Genomic DNA, 23,862 nt, shown 5'->3' with positions numbered 1-23,862 from the left:
AATCTTTAGTCCACAATTCCCGTTTTTTTTCTTTTCAGTCAAGAAACTCCCTTTTCACTCCTCAGCAACCAATGTTAAATGCCTACTGTGACTCCTTTATGTTTTTCTCATTGTCATAATTCTGTGTAGATATTGTAGACACATAAATATAAATATACATATGCATACTCATCATTTTTATCATTGATGTACAAAGTAGGATTATATTTCATGTAATTTTTTATAAATCTTGCTATTATTACAAAAATGGTTCATGGTATCACTCAATTTCTATAGCTCTAATTCATTTCTTTTAGGAAATATGGATGGCTGTGCAAGTGTTTTACAATTTTATATGTTGAATTATGTTTACTTATTTTTTAACAACTGCTGGGTCTAATAACAGTTTCAAAGATCTCTTCTAATGGGAATACTGATTTCATGTACTAGACTCCCTTTTAGGATTTTTAATACTTTTAAAGTATACATTTTTATTTCTTCTTTTATTTTTCTCCAAATATGTAGTGAGTTTTGCAAGCATTCTTAAAGCTGATTGATTTAAATGATTAAAAAATAATTTTCCCATTGAATTAAATACCAGATTGTCATGTATGAAATATATATATACCTGGGGCCTATTTTCCCATTGCTTTATATTCTTTTCCTATGTCAGTGACATATTATTTGGATTAAAGTGGCTTTAGAGTATGCACTGGTATTTTAAAGCAAGCCCCTACTCACTGTCGTTCCTTTCAAATACTTCTCTTGGCTTGTTTCTGGCATTTAACTTCCACGTAAACTTTAACGTATTTTTACCTAGTCTGTCTGTCAAAACATCATGGAGGAATATTAATTAGAATTGTATTGTAATTCTTTTTAACTGTGGAGAGCTGGCAGTTCTAAGTTATCAGCCATCATCTAGAGTCCATGGCATAGCATTTCCTTCAGTTCAGGTCTTGTTTATCTCTCCCTCTGTTAGGTTAATTGTTTTCCTCATGTAGTTTCAACATTTCTTATTATTTAATCCTTAGATATTTTATATTTTTGTTGATATTATGAAATAATTTTATATCAATATCCATTTCTTTCTTTTTTTTTTTTTTTTTTACAGACTAGCAAAGAGTTACTAATCTTGGTATGTTGGTATTTTCTGATAACAGATTGTTGTTCCGATTGGATAATTTCTGTTGATCTATTTTCAAGATCCTCTTCTCTGTCATCTTCTTTCCATTATCGAGCTTCCCCAGTGAATTTTTTGTTTTGGTTATTGCATATTTCAGTTAAAAAAATTCCATTTGTCTTTTCTTTATGTCTTCTATTTCTTTGCTGAAAATTTCTATTTTTTCATTATTTCTAGAGTGTTCCTAATTGTTGGAGCATTTTTATAACTACTTTAAAGTCTTTTCGGATATGTTCAACAGCTGTGTCATTTTGTTGTTGTAATCTGTTGATTGCCTTTTCTCCTGCAAGTTGAAATTTTCCTAGTTTTCCACGTGGAATACAATTTTGGCCTGTAGCTTGCAAATTTTGAATGTTATGCTGTAACCCTCCTGGTTTACTTTAAATCCCAAGGAAAATGTTGATGTTTTTGTTTTAGCAGGACTTCAACCTGGGTAGGTTTATGCTGAAAGTGCCAACATGCTTTTTGTGGGCTGTGGTTGCAATTTCAGTTTAGTTTTCAAAGTCTTTGGATCTGTCCCTTGTGTGTACCACCCAGCGACTAGTTTGGAACCTAGTTGGTAGTTTATGTGTTAGTTCCATTCTCAGTAGCTTTGATATGCTGATTAGGAGCTGGTCTACACGTGCACAACTTGGTGATGCGCCCAGGAGTTCATAAACAACTTTGTAGGGTTTCTTTTCCAAGCCCTGCCCTCTGTCTGTTCTCCCTGGTACTTGTAGGTTCCCTGGGACTTCCTTTACAGCCTTCTGCCCAGAAAGCTGAGGCTTTAATTACTCCTCTCTGCCACCCAGCTCTATAACTGTGCAGCATTTAGGGCCAAATGGTAAGAGTCCAAAGGGAAATAAATATATGGTGAATAACCACCAGTGCAGGTCTGGTGGTTATTCAGGCGCTCATTTTCTTATCTGTTATGCCTGCTAGTATGTACTTTTCAGTGTCCTTGAATGGTTGCTTCATGCATTCTGTCCATTTTTATAGTTGGAGTCAGTGTGAGAGAGAGAGTGGAGTGTGCTTAGCCATCTTATACAGAACAAGAGCGCTCGTTCATTGATTTTTAACATAATTATTGAATATAAGAGTTGAAGGGATGCATATATCTTCTGCCTGGATGTTAGGTTGCTGGAATAATTCTTACTTTTTCTGTTGTATATTAACACTCTACATTATATTTTTCATTAAGAATTAGCACATGTTGACCGCAGAAAATTTGGAAATATAAAAAGATGTAAGTTTGATTAGAAACTAAAAGCCCTCTTACTCCAACCAATCAGTGATAATAGATTGTTCAGTCCTTTTACCTTTGTATGCGTTGTGTGTGTGCATCTGTTTATAAAAAATTAAATAGCACTGTAGTCATAGGTTCTTTTCATTTTATAATGCATTACAAGAAATATTTGTATTAGAGAAAATTTAATAGGTGCATAATATTCCACTGTATGGAAGTGTATTAACTTTACAATACACTCACATTTTCTAAATATCCTTCTACAAAGTATATACTTTCTAGAACTTGAAGTTCCCCACAGAGTATTTTTTACACAGATATATATGCCTGGTTGTTAAAAATGAATAGATAAGTATTATACAAAGAGTCTAATAAGAGATGCTGAACAGTTTTCTTTTGGCTACTAGTATGTTATCATTAACTTAATTACTTTGAAACTTTCTTATTAGTCCAAAACCTTTTGATTTTATGATTCCTTTATCTTTTTTCTTCCCAAATATTTAAGGAGCAGTGGGCTGAAGATATGGTAAGCATTTTCTGTGCAAGTTTTGATGGTACTAAGAGAAGTAAATTTATTATTTTGTCCATTTTAAAATCACCTACCTGCCCAGCACAGTTTGACTTCTACACACACACACACACACACTTAAAAAAAATAAAGTTTCCTTTAGTAGGCATGTGGGAGAGCGTATACACTGTGACTTTGTGTTTCTGTGAAAAAGGAAACAGAACAAAAGGAAAATCTGCATCAAATACATTTGTACATACTTGTGGTTTCTATTAGATGACTATCAGAACAACAAGGATACATAGCAAGTGTGGATAAACCTAGGTATGTCTAGCAAAATTGTAACTAAAAAATAAGAAATCACTTATTAATTTGATAGATTCCCCAATAACATTATTCATAGTCCACTTTCATAATCATAACTCCATTTGATTTTTTAAGGTGAGCTATTTCAAAGGTATTCTATTACAGCAACTCTGTAATGTAACAGAGATATCACTGTTACTTATGAAATGATTTCACTGTTTGAACTATATACTATATTCCATTTTGGACCTTACATAACTTTGCCCTAAATAACATAGCACATTATAATTTCAAAGAATTGTCATCAATTTTACTGAATGATTTTGTTTCAATTTTCTATGGTTTTTGAAAAAGGTAACCACAGTTAACATTTATTATTCTTCATATTGAAGGGAGTTGTATCTTTCATGATTTTTATGTAACAATATAAAGGCCTTTAAATATAAAATAAGTAATGGAAATAGAATGTAAAATATATCACTGTAAATAAAGTATTAGTTAAAATATAATTTTATGCTATTCAAAAAAAAAACCACACAAGATTAACAAAATTTATATCATAATTTAGGTAAATTCTATTTCTTACTCAATTTTAAGCTATCCAGCAAGCCCTCTGGTGAGCAATTCTAAGTTGTCAGTTTTAGAGTAAAGATCACGATTTATACTTGGCGACTTGTGTTAACTTCTGCTAAGGCCCTTTACACCTTCCTAATGTGAAGTAGTGCTTTTGCCTTTTTATTTACTCTGATTCACTTATATCTGACAAGAGGCAGGTCTTAGACTGGCAAAGATAGGCATGAAGCAGATGTCAGAAGATGGAAATGATTGCAGAATGGAGCACTTCTTTTGCAAAATAGATGAGTTAATTCACCAGTCATGAAAGCAAAGGACTGAGAAAAGCTTTCTTTGTGTATAGAGTGTTGGCAGGTGTCATGAAACTTCCACCAAACAAGGTTGTTAATTCATGACCTATTTCCCTTGCTGCCATTGCAGTAGTACCTTTTCCAGAAAGGACAGCTATTTCCAACAGGCAGACCTTCAAATTATGCACAGGGTAAGAAGTAAATGCAAATCTCCATCACAAATTTAAAAGCGAATAGTGCTTTTGACAACCCGATGCCTATCTTTCCAGGTTAAAGCTTTCCAGGTTCTGATGGATGGTTTCTGCAACCCTGAATTTACCTTAAAGCTTCTGTTGCTAAAAGACTTGGTTGGCAACTTACGGAAGAGGAACATACTTTTCTTTGTGAATGAATTGTATCTTTTACAGAGCTAGCATCAAAAAAGAAATTGTGAGGGCAATGCCCACATGCTGATGTATAAAACTATTCCAAAGGTCCTGTATTTTTGCGACCAAGAAGTCTGGAGGAAGTCTCATTGCAGATGGCTGACTTTAAATATGTAGGTGTCCTGTTTCAAAGGCTCTCATGACTTTTGACCTCATATTCTTGCATTAAGTCGAGCAATCAATGCAAAACATATCTGGACAGTTTCATCCCTCAAAAACAGAATCCCACCATGCCTTAACATCTATCATTGACCTATGTTAAGGGAATTTCTGGCAAATTGTTCTATCTTGTTCTATCAGCTTTTATGCTGTGCTGTTCTGGGTGTTATTTATCGTATATTCACTGACTTCTTTTCGAAGTCTTTGGTCTTAGTTGTGATTTTCCTGAGCATTGGTTTATTTGTGCCTTATAATACTAAGTCTTTTACCTGATTTTCCCTTTTTGTGTGGGAAAACTTAATCTTGCCTATTGCTTTTAACAAATGTATAACTTGTTATAGCATGCTTCTTAAAAAAATTAACTTCTTTCCTAGGTATACCTCACTATTTTAAATCTTAATTTTTATTTTGACTCATTTTTTTCCTGAAGTATAAATTATTTTCCTTGGTTAGCTGCATCTTTGTAAACTATTTCAGACCAAGGTGGGATGTAGCTTAATAATATTAAGATTTATACCTTCAAATAAAATCCAAGTCACTTTGCAATCTAAATCCAATTTACTTCTCAAATGTTAATTCTAAGAACATCTTTACATATCACCAGCTGTAATCAGTTTTGTCACCTCCATGTCCCCAAACAAACTAGGTTTATTTTCATTTACCACCCCCCCCATTGAAAATGTCTTCTTCTTTCACCTCTATCCATCTAAATATTAACTATCTTTCCAGATCCATTTCTTATTCCACCTCATCACAGTGTTTTCTTAACTATGAACTTGTGGCATTTATTCACTTAACCATTCATCTGGATCTTGACTTTGTTCTTTCTACTGATAATTCTTGCATTGCTTGATATGTCATGTACCTTCATAATATATTTAATACCAAGATCTTGGCTTTCACATAGACAATGAGTTCCTAAAAGTGAGGAGCTGGGTCTTAACTAATACCCCTAATATTTTGCATTCTGGTGCCTTTATTGAAAGCAGAAACACTTACAAAATAATAAATCAATTTATGTGATGAAATAAAAGTATTAACTTAGATTGAGTGGCCAAAGCAAATTTTAATACTGCATCGTAAGTTCACTGAAAACCCTACGGTATTTACAGTTGTTGCAATACCTAAGATTTCCTTGTACTAAGCACTAAGTTGGGTCTTAAACAGAATTTCCAAGCTTGTTCTTTATATTTTGTTATTCCATTCCAACTCTTTGTAAAACCTGGGATGGCTGTGTGCACTCTGAGTTTTTTTCTGAAGTGAAGAAACTTATGCAGGAATCCTATCTGAATTCAGCAGTGATATTAAGGTTTACACTGAACAAAAGGTCAATCTGTTGATCTGTGACAATTTACTAGGGTTTGTGGTTTGGTGACATTGAGAGGTGAGTCATTATGATTCTCCTGGATGATGACCAATGGTGAAGTCAACAAGGTTCAGACTAGGCAAACCAAGTGAAGCAGTTGTTTTCCAAACAACGTATTCTGATACCTTACCCAGGAGGTAGAATAAAGTATAGGGCATATTTGGAAGCTCAGAAAGGCACAAAGATAATTTTGCTGCCATTCTGAATGACTGCCATCTTCTTGCATGCTGTGACAATTTTCTATTCCAAACACATAGTTCACTAAACATTCATACCACATTCCTTAAGGGGTTTTGTTTTTGAAGTTTTCTTTTTTTTTCTTTTCTTTCTTATTTTCAGAGTAGATAGTAGCATGCTGTTGATAAAACACTTGAACTCCTGCTGTTAAAATTGTTAGGTTCTGTTCAGAGGAGTGAAATAATGGTCTGCTGTTTGTTCCCAGGTACTGAGACTGCTGCTGAAATGTACCAATAAGTGCTCTAATGTGGGTAGAGAACAGTTCTTTGTAAGGCTTAAGGCAGTGCGAAACGGGGGTGTCTCACCTCTTTCCTTGTGAGAGGTTGAACTGCTTGTTTCCCCTGCTGGGACTTCCATCCCTCAAAAATTCTTATGTACTAACACATGGATCACTAGAGGGTTGCGGTTTGTTTTTCTTTTAAATTTTCTTTCTTTGTTTCCCCCACCCCAAAACAACCCCAAACTTGCACTGTTGAAGACAAGGTAACTCCCAAGGTTGCTAGATCAGACTTTGTCATTGAGGAGAGTTTAAAGTGCTTTAATCTGTCATTTATTTAATACAGATACTCCCAATGATCAGTGTTCAAAGTATTTTATTTTTGCTTCAGAGAAGTTTCACTAAACCTCTTGACTTTTTAACTTACATTTTGAGAACAAGTTCTTCTCAACACCAAAGAAAACTTACCTAATGTCGTAAGTTTTTATCAGTTCATTTTAACTAGATGATTTGATTCTATACTCTGAGTTTATTGGACCCAGGGGTGGATTATCTGCTCTAAGCAGACTCTGCACCTTCACATATGCCCACCCTCTAGAACACATCCACAGTTTACAGCACAATCTTTTAAGATAATAGTTGTTTTCCATCTGGTACATGTTCCCCAACTATCAACTACCGTTACTAATTTTTTTGTTGTTGTTGGCAAAATTATCCTCTTGTGGGTAACATCTCATTTCACAGGTCCAAAGATATTCCTCATCTCTTTACGATAACTTTTTTCACTCAGTCATCATATATCTATTAGGCACCTAGGACTTGCTAATAATTCTGTTGTCTCAATGTTATACATTTGAATTAAACACAATTCTCTAAGGGGGAAGGTATAGCTCATTCAGTAGAGCACATGCTCAGCATTCACAAGGTCCTGGGTTCAAACCCCAGTACTTCCTCTAAAAATAGATAAACCTAATTACCTCTCCCACCAAAAACAAACAAACAAACAATAAACACAATTCTTGCTTCCAGTAAGTTAACAACATGGGATATAAAGTCACAAATGCCAGGAGACCACTGCTGTGTCCTGCGTGCTGTGAGGACAGTATTCTATGTGTTCTGTAAAGGGTTAATGATTGTGTGTTTATTTGCGTAGCATGTAGGGCTAGGCCCTATACATATTTCATATCTCTGGGTACATTTGAAAGAAAACAAGAGATAAATATCACTGTAACATATTATAAATATTATATGGAATAAAATTTTGGTGCTGTATTGCTGGTCAATTTCTGCTCTAGTTGATTGGATTGAATTGAAATCAAAATTTCAAAGACCGAGGTTAGGGAGCTACTTTACTCTGCTTCTATCAGTCATAAATACTGTCTGTCTCAATAGACAAATACTCTAATAAGAAATAAGTTTCCTGGTGTTGGTAGAAAATGTGGCCACTTTTTGTATCTTTGGAGGCCTAAGAGTTGGGAGTAGAGAACTTGATTCTAAATGTCAATTCCAAGAAAAGATTATATACAATCTTTTAAAAGTGCTTATGTTGGTGCAAATCCCCATGAATATGATCTGTTTATGACTGAAAGAAATCCTCTTTGAGCATTTCTTACAATGATGCTTTTCCACTTGGATTACCCATCTTTTTTTAATCTTTGTTGCTTACTGCGTAGCGAGATTGCCCTTCTCTGTGGTTTACTTTTCCCCAAGTGCTCTTATTTTAAAGACCTAAGAATGAGACTGCAGATGAGAATAGAATTGATATTGAAACTGCAAAGACAAAAATACCCCAGGTTTTATTGTAACCTTAAAAGCGCATTTTAAACCCTGGACACATGTAAGAATAAAAAGTTCACACTCACACCTGTCAAGACATTTGTAGTTAAGGATCATCTATTGTTAATGTTTCCTAATTTGCCATTACTTGCTAACAGTTATGTGTTAATAAGAGAGACTTAAATCTTTTATCATGTGTCTCTTTACTGGGCTTTATGACTTCCAAAGATGAGGCTGCCAGAACACCTGCTCAGACAGACAGAAAGGCAGCACTTGGTTTAGGAAATTGGTGCTCATCTGGACGTTAAGCATCCCTTCTCCCCATTTTGGCATTTTTCTCTTTAAAGACACAGGCTGAGTTGATCTGAGAACTAGAGAATATTAAGGAGAAAAAATTTAAGAGAAATTTTTAAACTATTCTTCCCGCAAAAAACTACTTCGAAGAAAAAATTTCTTTCCCATTCCTGTTCCAGAATGATTTTTCTTCAGTTGCCTTTTAAACACAGATTCTTCATGTTTCAAAATCACATTCTAGCATGATGATTTAGATGAATGTCTCGGTAGATGGTGTTTGTGGTACCTGCATTGAGGGTTCTCAGAAGCACCAGACAGCATTACTAGAGTAATGGCCAGAATAAGTCACTGCAAATTGTGTCCACTGACTGTGTACAGTGATGGTTCAATTCTCTGCAATTATACCAGGTCCATTTTCAGAAGCAAATTTTCTACTTTGTGGCAAAAAGACTGCCTCCTGAAGTCCAGCCCACGTTGGGGTGTGGAGAGACAGCCCATGTGGTAAGAGTAAGCGGACTGCCTTGCCCACTTTGCTTCCTTGGTCCATGTGCCTCTCCTTCAGGAGCTTGTCAAAGTGAGTGCCTGGATCACCATTAGATGTTAGTATTCCTGGTACATTCTGGTATCTTATCCAGACTCCTTAGGAAAATAAGATTTATCGTCAAAACCTCAGTGTGTCTATCTCTGGAAAACTGTACGTGATTACACTAGAGCTCAAGTGTTGTAAATAAAATCATAATAGCATGTTTTGTTCTTTCCATTGTGCCTTTCCATTTACAAAACATTTTAGCATACCTTTTAAAATTGGTCCTCCCAAGTATTTCATTAGCTAAATAGGGATGCGTTATTTATACCAGTTTCCCAGATGACACTAGAGGTTGTGACAAGTATAAAATTATAAAAGTTCTAAGCAAAAGGGCTGACACTGGCACGTAGTAGAGAGACTTTTTATGATACAGACTGAATCTAACAATTAGCCCCATGAGGATGGATGGGCAGTTTGTATCAAATTGTTTTTAATCTACCCGAAAATCTCCATCAGTAGCGGCTGAAAATGAGTGTCAATGGAAAGAAGGTGAGCTTCATCTCATTTCCCTGAGTCTGGGAGAAGCTGCTTTTTATGGTGGGATTATGAAACCTGCAGCTCCTGAACAAATACTTGAATGCTATATTGATTTCGAGATAAAGGAAACAAGAAGAGGACTTTGTATAAGATGAGACAGGAAGATGCTTGTATAACACTTTATATGCCAAAACCAAAAACAAAACCCAAAAGACTTAGAAGAGAATGAAAGAAAAAATGAAAAGTAATACTAGGCAAATGTTTAACCTATCAGAACTGTAATGTGATTAGTGGGTAAAAATGGTCCCATTTTTACTCAGAGCATATTCCTGCAGACTGTAGGGTAATCAGGACAGTCAGGACGAATAAACCTCATATACTGGACCATGCACTCCAGAGCCTCTGTGGCATCAGGTAACAGGAACTAAGTGACGTTCCATCAGCCTCTGGGGAAGAGCATGTGAGAGGAAGTGGGACTAAAAATGAGGTCCTGAAAATCACTCAGAGTCTCTTAAGTTTCTTATGTAGAGGAAACCTTGCTACTCAGTGGACACAGTCTCTTGAGGGAGCTTTGAGTCTCTGCTAACACTCAGACTTTTCTTGCTGGCTTGGTCATCACTGGCTTCCCAGGATAGGGTGTCCCCTTGATTAGAGTCAGCATCCTGGATAGAGAAAGGATATTAATAGATTTTGCTGCTTCCTATAGTTTGGCTCTATAGAGAACAAAAAGGAGTCCTTTAGAATTTTAAAAAGTAAACTTTATTCTTGTGGTTTTTGTTATTCCCCTTAAAACAGGCAGATTATAAAAATAGATTAAAAAAATTAACAGCTAAATTTATGTTAGGTGCATAATGATTGTTAAGGGAATTTAGACATGTTTGGAAGTTTTGGGAAGTTGACTTAATTAAGAGCAGCTATCATGGTACCTCCCCAAATCTCCTAGATACCAAGGGCAGAAATGCTGAATTGGACTGGATGGAGCCTTAACTTGCTGTAAGGAAAATAGGCGGAAAGTTAACAAGATAAATCAGGAAAAAAAGGAAGAAAATAAATACTCACTGAGCATAATATGTAATAGGGTCTAGTGTTATGCTGTAGCCAGCTGCTCACCTGAGAGAGCCCATTGTTCAATTTTCAAGAATTTTTCAAAGTCAGTTGTTAAAAACACCCATTATTAAAAGTTAAATTGTATAAACCTATGCTTAAATAAAATATCAAAAAATAATAAACACTCAAAGCTCAATCACTTATAAATTATTTTTCTACATTTTAGTATCATTTATGCTCTTAGGTTATTCATATCTATTGGGTCTGTGTGGTGGAAATCCCGTCTAACAATGTGCTACTACGTGTCCTTTCTCAGCTCTGCATTCAGTGACATCATATTAGTGGCTAAAATCAGCCATAGTATTGATTTATTGTTTTGTTGATTGTCTAATCTTCAGAAATGTTAATAATGCAAATTAAAATGGAAAGGGTGTTGTGCAGTTACATTATGAACAGTATACAATTAAGGAAACATTCATTTATCATTTGAAAACTATTATCTGATTCAGCAAAGATGCGATTCACATCACTGATGAGCAAATGAGGTTCTGACACACATCTCGGTTGTTCCACTTTCCTCCTAGCTTGTCAGAGTAAACAAAAACATCAACCAGCATGCATGTCACAGGTCAGATTTACTGATGTTACATTTATTGGAGAAAAAGATGGCAGATTGGAATCCAACTCCATTTGCCAAATCCTGGTTGAATTGTAGCCATAATTTGGCTACTAATACAAAAGTTTGAAAGATATCAGCAGAAGCATTGTTAGAATCAATTGCTTATGTAGACTTTACAATAGTAAGTATTGTGTGTTTTGTTATTATTTGTTAATTGTGTGCTAACATTCTTTATTTCAGTAAGACTTGGAGTAAACTTATGTACATAGACACATGCATATTTTTTTCCTTCAGAGAGCCTGTGGTTTAATATTTGTCAGCATATTACTGGTAAGTATCGAAAATTTCTCTTATTCTCTTATTTAATTCTGTAACGATTCCTTGAAGTAGGTATTATCCATACTTGGCAAGAATGGAAAATGAGACTCAGAAGAGTTTGGAAACAGAACCGGTGACACACAGCTGCAACAGAATGTAGTCAATTTTCAAGGATTCTTCAAAGTCAGTGGTTAAAAACATCCATTATTAACTATTAAATTATATAAATCTCCACATAAATAAAATATTAAAAACAAAGATAATAAGCACTCAAAACTTAATCGCTTCCAAATTATGTTTTTACATTTTACTATTACTTACGCTCTTGAGGTTAATCATATCTGTTGTGTCTGCGCAGTGGAAATCATATGGGGTGAGGTCTCAGGTATGTCCTGGCCAGGCCTGGGTTTTTGTATTGACACCACTCTGACACTGACATTTACTAGATAATAACCTCAATTAAGTCACTTCCTCTAAATTCTGGCCTCAGTATCCTCTTCCATGAAAGGTGGATGATACTATCTCTTCTTTCATCCTCAGAATCATCGTGAGGATCAAATGTGAAAATAATTTGTAAACTTAAGGTGCTAAAGTAATACATAATTATTTACTTAAGAGGTAGATATTTGAGAGAGCATTTTGCTTACAGAGCTTTATTATTTTGAGTCTGACTCGGTCTCCTTGAAAAATGAACTTTTCCATACACTACCTGAAAATGCACATTTCATTTTCTCTTGGAAACAATTTCTGGTATAAATTGCTAGATATTTCCCTGCTCTGGGCTTCTTTACAAATCTCCAACATCTTTTTGTTTAAGCACTGTTAATTTTTTCCAGTAATAGACTGATGGTTTCTTAAAGTGTTTGGCAACTCTGTATGCCCAAGTTTTTATCAGCCTAGAGCCATCCCTGAGGGTAGCATGTGAACAGCAGATTCTGGGGAAGCAGCCAAAAGTTAAAACCAATGCATAAGTGAAAAGAAAGAAAAACAAATAATTTTTTGTTTTGAAAAGCAGTAAAGTCGTTTGCCTGAGAGTATTGTTATTAATAACCTTGGATAATTTAAAGTTATTGGAGAATGTAAGTGATTTTAATGCTTTCTGATACTTAGGTATTAAATTGCTATATGGATAATAGATAATTTTGCTCTACATATCTGTCTTTCAATGCCAAAGCACTTGCAGGTGATGACATTTTCTCCTGCAATTTTGAGTGTTTATAGGCCTTGATTCTGCTAGGTAATTATAAAATCTATCATGGCATTAAGGCTCACTGCATGAGCTAATGCCATGGTAAGGAATTAATCAAACCTAAATGAAAAGGTCATTAGAAAGTTAAATTATTTCACTGATACCGGAGTAGCACCACATAAGCGAGAGTTCTACTCCATTTTGATATAATAGATCCTGAAATTCGGTCGTTAGTTTCACCTCACCAAGCCTCTCTAATTATTGATGTGATTAATTACTTAAGCCCATTGACTACTGTTTAGTATTCTGTTACTTAAAACTTTTGGTTCTTTGAAAAAAAGTACTTCTGCTTACCTTAATTATCTCCTATGAGTTAATTTAGTAAAAGTACAGATGATCTAATAAAACACTAACAGCTATTTATTAAACTTTTGCCATATAGGGGAGTGTGCATAGGTGTAAAGGGAAACTGTTCTTTTCGTGGTCAAATAGGTAGATTTCCTAATACATTAGAATGGTGTTCACTTCCTCGGGGGAGCCTTAATGATCTCCTCTGCCACTGCCCCTGACCAGAGCAGACCGGATTAAGCCTCTATGTAAAAATGAGCCTTAAGGAATTCTGGATAATTTGAGGCAGAGAAATGGTGTGGGGTCACACAGCTGCTGAATGTCCACTTTCTCTGGCAGGTTAATGTAGTCCGCTGATGTAAATCTGTATTAGTCAAGATAGGTTAGGTTATGTTGCTTAATGTAGCTTCCCATCATTTCACTAACAGAAGACAGCAGAGATTTATTTCTTGCCTATGCCACATGTGCCCTGTGAGTTAGCTCACTCTCTGCTACACATCTTCTCTGTTGGGGCTAAAGGCTGACAGAGGCTTCATCTTAACTTCCAGGATCTTCATGGTAGGGTGGAAGAGCACATGCTGGATTACACACTTTGCATTTTCCCCAGAAGCACGATCTTACCATGTGCTCCAAAGAAACAGGACCAGAATATTTGTGTCCAGGGTAATGCACAAAGGACTTCAGTGGAGGGAACAAGAAATAGAGCAGGTCTCAAGAAACTCTGTTGCTGCTGCTCCTTCTCTAAGTATGTGGTTGCTTCGTTTCAGTTAAAATTCTATAACCTTTGAGCAGTACTAGATGAATTCAACCGAGAATTTTGGGTGATGTATTTGCTCTTTTATTTCTGTGTAATCTGTGATCCATCTGAGATGCTGCAGTCCTCCTGTTACTATCTCACTGAATCCTGAAGTTCTCATATAGAACTGATCAAAAGGAAACATTTAGTTATTTAAATAATTATTGTCCTACGTACAACAAGAGAAGGAACTGTAATTATTGTTTTTCTGCAGCATCTCACTCAGAGCCAAGCTCAGAGTGGTTGCAAAATAAATGTAGGCTGTGTGAACAAATGAATGAATAAGAAAATTAAAATTCCAGCTAAATAGAAGAGGATTGTCAGTTGGAAATATTTAATACCTATTTCTATTTTATTTCTGTTCATATCTTTATTATTTCTCCCTTCTGCATTTTTTGGGCATAAGTTTTTCAGTTGCAGTTTTGTTTTCAGTTTCTTAGAGTGGGAGCTCAGTTCTATTTACACCTTTCTTTGATAATATAAACATTTAAGCATTTAAAGTTATATGTTTCCCTCTACTCACTATGTTTGCTGCTCTCCACAAATTTAGATATGTTGTAGTTTCATTATCATTGAGTTCAAAATATTTTCTGATTTCTATTGTAATTTGTTCTTTGATCCACATGTTATTTAGAAGTGTTTATTTAATATGCAAATATTTGAGGATTTTTTGCATATCTTATTGCAAATGAGTATAATTTAATATCATTATTTCATAATTAATGATGACTCACCTTCTGGTGGAGCATATGGTATCTTTGTGAATGTTTCTTGTGCAGTTGAAATAGATGTGTATTGTTTATTTGTTATTGTGTTCTATAATTTGCAATTAGTCAAGTTAATTGATAGTGTTGTTCAGACCTTTTATCTCTTTACTGACTTTTTTCTACTTGTTCTATCAATTAATGAAATATGGGTATTGAAATCTCCAAATGTGAGTGTATTTTTCTTTTTTAAATTCTGCTTTTAATATTTGTTCATAAGAACTTAATTATTTATTATGGTGTTAATTGCAAAATGGTAACATTTTTCCATTTCTTTTATTCTGTAAGGAAGATCTCTCCCTCATACATAGTCTCTTGATTTTCTTAAAAAGTATCTCTCTAGTTGTACTGATTCATTTTTTTGTCAATATGTTATAAGCCATTATGATTATTATTTTTTAATGGTTAATTTGTCCTAAATTTCACCAGGGAAAGTCCTTTCAGGTAATCTCCTGTATCCTTTTAATGTGTTCTTTTTACTGTATGAACATACCTTTGATTTCTGATGCAACAAAATGTTTCAGGCTCACCTTTTACTATCTCAGTGCCAAACCTCATATCTTTTAGTTGGAAGTGACATTTGAAAACCAACATCTGGGCATTATATGTACCAATTGCTTTGGGTGACTTTTCTTATAAGCCCTTCAAGGAAAGAATTATATATTTTTAAGCAATAATTAGTTCATACTGATACCTCTAATTCAAATCCAATGCAAGGCTCATCCTCACATTTTACTGTTCCATATTTGTATTTCCTTATCTCAGTGCATATTAATAACTACAGCTATAAATCAAAGAGAAGAAATAAATGGAATATTAGCTATAATTTGAATAACCCAAAAAAGGAAAGGAAAGGAAAGAAAGAGTTAAACTCATATGGCATAAATATAAGATAAATAGCAAAATGTTAAACATAAGTTCAACCATATACATACCTATTTTCAATTAAAATTAAAAAAAAAAAAAAGTACTGCAATTAGAAGACAGAGATTACCAGGATAATAAAAGCATAGTCAAGCTATATACCATCGACAGGAGATGTACATTAAACATAAGGACAAGGTGGGTTGAAAGTCGCTGGATGACAAATTACATATTACGCTAAGAGTAAACATGAAAAAGCTGATATATATATTAATATTAGACAGGGTAGACTTCAGTACAGAGAGTATTGTTAAGAGTAAACAAGTATTTCATAATGATAAAAGGATTATCTTATCAGCAAGGCAGAATGTCAAAGTACTTAATAAAAGGGCTTCAAAATACTTGAAGCAAAAACAGACAGAATCAAAGGGAAAAATAGACAGATTATAATAATGTTTGGAAACGTTTAATTCTCCTCTTTCAATAGTTGAGAGAACAAATAGACAAAAAATCAGAAAGCATAAAAGGTATGAACAACAATGTCAACCAACTTGATATACTTGATATTTAGAGAAAACTGCACCCAACAACAGAATGAGGAATGCTCATCAGTGCAGGCAAATGACACTTATGGGCCATATTAAGTAAATCTCATTAGTTTAAAAAGATTGAAGTCATACAGGATATGATGGCTTGCCACAATCTAATTAAATTAGAAATTGATAAGCAAAATATATACAACTCCTCTAAAGTTTGAGGGGAAAAAATAATGCAGTTCTAAACAACCTTTAGGTTAATGTCAATATCAAAAGAGAAAATAGGAAATATTGAGAAGTGAATGAGAATTAAAAGGGAATATATCAACATCTATGAGCTATCGCTACAGGATACTCTATAGAAAATTTACAGCTTTAACTATTTTTGATAGAATAGAAAAAAGTTAAAATAAATGTTCTAAACAAGCTACGACCTTAAGAAAACAGAGAAAATAAGGAGAAGCAAAGAAAAAATAGTAAGAGAATATCCACCTGGTGGAAAATGAATAAAAAATAGGAAAAATTAAAGTATTCAAAATTGGCTCTTTGAAAAGATTAACAAAATTGATCATCTTTAAGAAGACTGATCAAAAAATAAAGACAAAATAAATTTCCCATATTAGGAATGAAAGAAGGATGTCAGTGTAAATTGTACAGATACTAAAAAGATAATAAAGAATGATACACCAATATAAATTTGACACCTTGTATGAACTAAATCTTCAAAAATCGCACAAACTAAAACTAATCAAGAAGAAGTTAAAAAAAAAAATCCTGGGTAGCCATATATCAATTATAATAATTAGATACGTATTTTAAAGATTTCAGACAAATAATTTTGGCTTCACTGATACACTCTAACAAATATTTAATGAAGAAAGAGCAACAGTATTGCACATGTTCTTTCAGAAAATAAAGGAAGGAAAGATTATTTCTCTGATTGTTATGTACTCAAGATATTAGTGATATCAAAACATAGCAATGCCATTATAAGAAAGGAGATTTATAGAACAATATACCTTATAAACAGACAAAACATTTGTTAAGTAAGTATATCAAATGAATCTAGCAATATATAGCAAAAGATAAAAAATTTGTACTATGGCCAACTCGGTTTTATCTCAAGAATTTAAGGTTAGTTTATTATTCAAAAAAAATGAATCTAATGGAATTCTTCTAAACACACAAAAAAGAACAAACTATTGCTATGTACAACAGCAACAGCATGTATGAATCACCAATTCATTACGCTAAATTAAGGATCCCAATAGTAAAATGTTCTATACTGTATAATTTCATTTACTTGGCATTTTAGAAAAAACAGTAATATAGGAAGACAGAACAGATCAGTGTTGTGAATACAAATGAAATATATTAGATATTCTTTGGGATACAGGAGTGTTTCTGTATCTCACTCTGGTTGTGGTTATAAGAATATGTGAACATGTATATGTATGACTGAAATATTATTCTGTACACCAGAAAATGACACAACATTGTAAACTGACTATACGTCATTAAAAAATTATTCTAAGTGAAAGAAAGAATATATAATATGCACATGTGAAAACTCACTGAACTTTACACCAAAAAGTGACTTTTACTCTGTAAACTAGAACAAATTTAAAAAGTCTTGTTTTTTTATATTAGTAGAAAAAGCAGATAAACTGTCATTGTAATAAAATTCAGATGCATTTGACAAAAGTCAATATTCCTTTATGACAAAATATCCTAGCAAGTTAGGAGTAGAAAAAAACTTTCTTACTATAATAAAAGGTGTTTGCAACAAACCTACAGATAACATCATACTTACTGACGAAATAATGAACACTTTCTCTCTAAGACTGAGAGTAAGATACTTACCTCCACTGTCACTATGTCTATTCAATATTGTAATAGGCAACAAGGCCGAAAAGCCTCCCAAATCCAGAGGCAGGATGTGGTACTGGAAAGCAAAGTGTGTTCTCAGCCATCTAAAAACCTAAAAGCCAGGCTGTAAAGCAGGGGGAGTTCTGAAGTACTATTCTGGAAGCTAGCACCTTATTTAAGAAGAACAAGCAAATTCAGAATCTTGATAGAGTTCACATCAGAGATATTAATAAAAATAATAGAGTCATTTTACTTTCAAAGTATTTAAGCCAGTAGTGAAATAAATTAAACTAAATATACCACAAAACTCAACTTGACTTTTCCACTTTTGATCAGATTGTCTTAGCCTATACTCCAGCAGCCTAAGAGAAGAGGCATGCTAATTTCTGAGGGCAATATTACTTACTTCATTCTCTGTTAGTGTGTTATACCAAATACCTGTCATACGCTCAAGAACTAAAGACATACAAAGAAGCAAGAAAATGGGACCTGAGGTCAAGACATAAAACCAGCAATAGGGCAGACCTAGAGATGGTCCAGATATTGGAAATATGAGAAAGATACCTTAAAATAACTATTATAAAAATGCCAAAGTTTCTAGCCAAAAAGGTAGCCGACACCAGAAGAGAGATGATGGATTTTAGCATAGACATGGATGCCATAAAAAAAGAAAAAAAGTAAAATACTAGAAAAAAAGAAATATATATATACAATGTCAAAACTAAAGAATGCATTTGATGGGCTTAACAGCACAGACTATTAAAGAGGAAAACACTGGTAAAATTGAATTCAATTGAAAATAATGAAACTGAAATAAAAGAGAAAAAGAGTGAAATAAAAACAAGACAAAATGTCTGAGAGTTATGAAACAATATCATATAGTTTAAAACAGGGTTTCTAACTGTTGACACTATTGAAATCTGCGGCCAGATAATTATTTGTCACCGGAGAATATCCTGCACTTACAAGATGTTTAGCAGCATCTCTGGCCTATATATAGGGAAGCATAAAACAAAACACTGCTGACCACACAGCAGAAACAAAATAATGGGATAACATTTAAATTGCTGGAAGACAAAGAATTCTGACAACCCAGAATTCTGTCTCTGGAGAAACATCCTTCAACATGAATAAAGCCATTTAAGAATGTCAAATTTTGTGAGAATTTGTCTGGAGCAGACCTGTACTACAAAGATGGCTAAAGTAAGTTATTTAGGATGAAAGTAAATAGTGCCAGATGGAAGTGTGAGATGAATTTGTAAGAAGAAATAAAGACTGCTATAAATGAATTGAGAGATTCAATATAATCCACACCAAATTTCAGCAGGCTCTTTCGAAAGCATAGAAAGCTATTTCTAAAATTTATGTGAAAATCAAACAATCTAGAATAGCCACAACAATGTTGAAAAAGAATGAACTTGGAGGCCCTTCACTACTTGATTTCAATATTTTCTGTAAAGCTCCAATAATCAAGATAGTGAGGAGAGACAAACAGCTTAAACAAACAGAATGGGACGTCTAGAAATTGATGTCCACATAAATGAGCAACTGACTTTCAACAAGCCATCAAGGCAGGCCATTGGGAAATAGATATTTTTAAATAAGTGGTGCTAAACAGTCATTTGAATGTGTGAAGAAATTGCAGCCTGTCCCCAATCTCATTCTGTCCACAAAAATTAATTTGAGGTTAATCACAGGCATAAAATAAAACCCAGAATGATGAAGTATTTTTTTTAAAAATAAAGAATGTATTTAAGATTTTGAGAAATGTTTACTTGGCCAAAATACAAACTGACTATAAAAAACACTGGTAAAATGGGTTCCTGTAAACATTACAATTTCTGCTTAAGACAACATTATAAGATCAATAGAAAGCTAAAGGCTAGGAAAAATATATTCTCAGTCGATATATCTGAAAAGAACTTTTAGATTATATAAAGACCTACTAAAATCAATAATAAAAAGATTAAGCACCCAATTTAAAAACTGGTAAAATACTTGAGCAGCCATTTCACAAAAATACGTATGAGTAGCCAATTAGCAAATGAAAGCACAAATTAAAACCACACTAATACACTATTTCACAGCACAAGAATAGGTAAAACGGAAAACCGATAACCCTAAGTGTTTCCCTCTATGTGGAGAAATAGAGCTGCCATAAATTGGTCAGGGTACAAAATGGTTCAACTGGTTTGGAAAATTGGTGATTTCTTATAACATTCAGTGTAATCTACCCAGTGACTCTGCAATTTTACCCCTAGACATTGACCCAAGAGAAATGAAAACATATGTCCACAAAAGAATTGTACAAGGAAACTTATAGAAGCTTCATTCATAATGGCCCAAGAGGTGAAACAACCCAAAGTCCATTTATAGGACAATGGATAAACTTACTGTGCTATACTTATGCAAAGGGATACTCCTCTGGAATAAAATTTTTTAAAAAAGAGCAATCTAATGATTCATGCAGAAACATATAAGGATACTTTTCAATATGGATTAATCATGTGAAAGAAGCCAGGTACAAAAAAGTATAGTGTACATAACAACATTTTTATAAAGTCCAAGGACAATCAAAACTTGAAATATAATGTGTTAGAAATCACAAAGAGCTCGCTTCTGAGGGAGTGTGGATTTAGTGAATGGGAGGAGATGGAAATTTTCTGTGATGATGGAGATGTTCTGTATCTTAAGTGGATTGACGGATACGCAGATGGATATCTGGGTTAAAAAATCATTAAGCTGAACACCTAAGAGCGTGCGTGTTAATTATAACTCAATAAAGAAGAGTAAAAAGGCAAAAACTCAGTAAAACAAAAGGGCAAAAGACTTGACAGTTTGTAAACAAAGATGCACAAATGGCCAAAAAACACATGAAAGATGCTCTCCTGCTTCTGCTCAAATCAGAGGCTGCCATGGTCTCTACCAGTTAAAACTATGCCATGCCATGGCCATGGCAGCCATCTACAGGTCAGGAAACCACTTCAACAAGCCACCAATGAAGCAACTTCCCCATCAAGATACATGAAGCTAGTGATTGGACACCCCACAGCTGCCTCCTGATTTTCATAGGTTGGGGCTACATACTGAAATATGAATGCAGAGAAAAATAAAATTTGCATATCCATGCCCTTGTTTTCCAGAGCCTAAAGCAGTAAAAAGTGGCCTTTGATTCATCTTCACTTTCCAATTTGCTTGGGTATATAATTGGTGGACCATATTTTGCATGCAGAACTCTAGCTCTAAGGGAGTATGGAAAATACTGTTTTCATATTTCAGTCTCTCCAGAAGAGAAGACCCACTAGAAGGCTGCTGCAATGGAGACCTAGTACCCAACAGAGGTAGGTACCATTATTATTTACATTTTGCAAATATTGAGTCTTAGAAGTACTATTTAGTTTATTATTAAGGCTGGAATTGGACACTAAATTTTAGGCTTCTTACCACTGAGCTGGACTTAGTAAGTTAAGTCAAATTTTCTTTGCATCTTGCTTACTTCATCTAAACATTTTGCATAATCTTTGGTTCAAGGCCTATGACCCAGAGGATAATGACATTGGAAGTCTTTGGAATATTTGAGAAAACTTTTACCATCTGAGAATTACTGTTTTTTTTTTTAAATCTAAACATTTTTAGGTACTCATTTTCAATTAAATGGAACATAATTATATGATTAGACTCAGATGAGCTACAGGGAAATTCACCAATCTATTTGAAACTAAAAAATAATTGGAAAGCCTATCTGTGATGCACAAAACTCTAAGAAATATATACGTTAGCTTTATCAGTGACTTTGCACTGAAATTATTCTGGGCCTGCCAAGGCAAAGCTCATTCTGGAGAACTGTATTGCAGAATTTCAGGACACATTCTGAGTCCATGTGGCAAATTATTAAAGCAAATCCTTCTGGGTCCCTTAAAGTTATATTTTACATTTTACTTCACAAATTACTTAGAAATTCATTCTTCTATCTCATCGTGAGATGAGTTCAGCCTTCTGAAAGGCTATCTGCAGTGTCTTTGAGTGACAGGTTCTATACTGGAAATTAAGACTTAGTTTTAATTTGCACTTCAGAGCATTAGTCTGTAGGTAGGAGAAGCCAGACCTTTCTAGAGCCCACTCTACCGTGTTGGAGACAGCTTCTGGACACCGCAGTGCTTCAGTAGTGTTTGTATTCACTGCCAGCCTTCATGGAGGACCTGCATTTCCTTCTGACCCTCCTTAGCCCCTAGGATAATGGGAGAAAAATGAATGAAGCTCTTCTCATACTACCATGTTCTGCTTCCCCATTGTCACCTGTATTGGGTTCCTGAGGAGAGAGTATAATGTCCCAAAGGAGAGTGTAAACTCATAGGTAGGGACTAATATATTCAAAGAATGAGTTTTCCTGCTGGTGTCTTGTTTTGTTTTATTTTTTGGTTTTTAAGACAGAATTCCTCTCTCCTACATCCATCACAAGTTTTTAAAAAAGTTTTTTTAATCTAAGAGAGTTGTTATTTTTTCTAGGATGAGATTTGGAATTATGTTCAAGCAATTACTTAATTCAGGAATTATCTGCTGAATACCTAAACCAGCGATGGCAAATGAATTTTGTTGAGAAGGAAATTTATGCAAGTAAAATATTTATGGTGAGTGAAAGTATTAATAATTAAACTCATGTAGTCCAACTTGATGAATTTTCTCAAACTAAACACCTCCCAGTGCCTGGGACAAGAAACATTTTAGCATCCCTGAAGGCCAGTATCCCTTCCGGTCACTAATCCTCTAACAAGGTAACTGCTGTCCTGACTTCTAACCCCATAGGTTTATTCTAGTACTGATCTAAGTGGAATTCTATAAAAAGTGCTTTTTTTGGTCTGTCTTCTTTCTGTTGCTGTTTCACTTGTGAAGTTCACTCATGACGTTATGACTAGTTGCAGATTGTTCATTTTCTTTACTGAATAATGTCCCACTGTGTGACCCTGCCATGATTTATTTATCTAGTCTACTGTTGATAGACATTTAGATAGTTCTAGTTTGGAGATATTATAGTGTGTCTATGAATATTTTAGTACATGTATTTTAATAAATATATTTTTGCCTTTCTGGTGGATGTAAATCTTGGAGTGAAATTTCTGGATCATAACTATAGATGCTCTACTTTCATCAGTCTGATTATGTCTCTAATTTCAATGTTCACTCTTCCATCTCTTCAGAACAGCATAGTTAAGTTTATGGTTTGAATCTCTCCATTTGTTTTTGCAACAACAACAACAAAAAAGATTAAGCATTGAAAATTAAATTTAAAAAGATGTATCAGTGCTCGAAAGAAAGATATCGCCATAAATCAGAAATGAAAATAAAAAAAGCATTAAGCAAGGTGACACTCTGGGTCTGGAATTAGGTGGAGTTTATCTCCTTTGGGAAGATAGTGTATATGTGTACATCAGGCAAAGTAAAGGGCTGGGGCTAGCTCATGGCATGAAACTGCGTTCTCAAAAAAGCCTGAAAGAACGTTGTGATTGATAAAATTGCCTCGGGTGTGGCTCATGTGAAGTTGAATACCTGTGGAAATAGGAAAAATGTGACAAGCCTTGTGGGCAGCTATGTTTACTTCTGTGGCAGGAGATAAATTTCGCTGAGCTCACCATGGGTCAGAAACTCCAAGTTACTGTAGGAGACCTACTTCTGCATGGGGGAGTGGGGTGAGAATGCCAGGTAACCCCAAAACTCATAGAAAATAATGGATGTGCAGAGAGGGAATCAAAACTGCAACAGCAACAACCATAACGAGGACACAATTACTTCTCAAGATAAGCCTGCAAAGCAAAACTTCAAAGTATTTAAGTCAAGTCAAGGAAGATTGCTCTCAAATGAACTAATGGTAAAAATAAATTATGTATATAAAATTAAAAATGAAAGAATTATCTAAAAA

General features: G+C 34.3%; 1 long non-coding RNA gene across 1 annotated transcript in view; it reads left to right on the top strand.

Annotated features, from left to right (window-relative positions):
- LOC116154050 (uncharacterized) overlaps positions 1-23,862 on the top strand; it is a 570,723-nt gene that overhangs the window by 312,655 nt on the left and 234,206 nt on the right. The window contains exons 6-9 of the long non-coding RNA XR_004137887.2: positions 8,944-9,109; positions 11,505-11,594; positions 21,228-21,289; positions 22,455-22,576. This is a non-coding gene — a long non-coding RNA (uncharacterized LOC116154050). The remainder of the gene's footprint in view (positions 1-8,943; positions 9,110-11,504; positions 11,595-21,227; positions 21,290-22,454; positions 22,577-23,862) is intronic.

Source organism: Camelus dromedarius, chromosome 7 (genome assembly GCF_036321535.1).
Source record: "Camelus dromedarius isolate mCamDro1 chromosome 7, mCamDro1.pat, whole genome shotgun sequence".
NCBI lineage: Eukaryota > Metazoa > Chordata > Mammalia > Artiodactyla > Camelidae > Camelus > Camelus dromedarius.
Note: the sequence above shows the minus strand (reverse complement) of the source record. Positions and strands in the feature narration are given on the sequence as shown.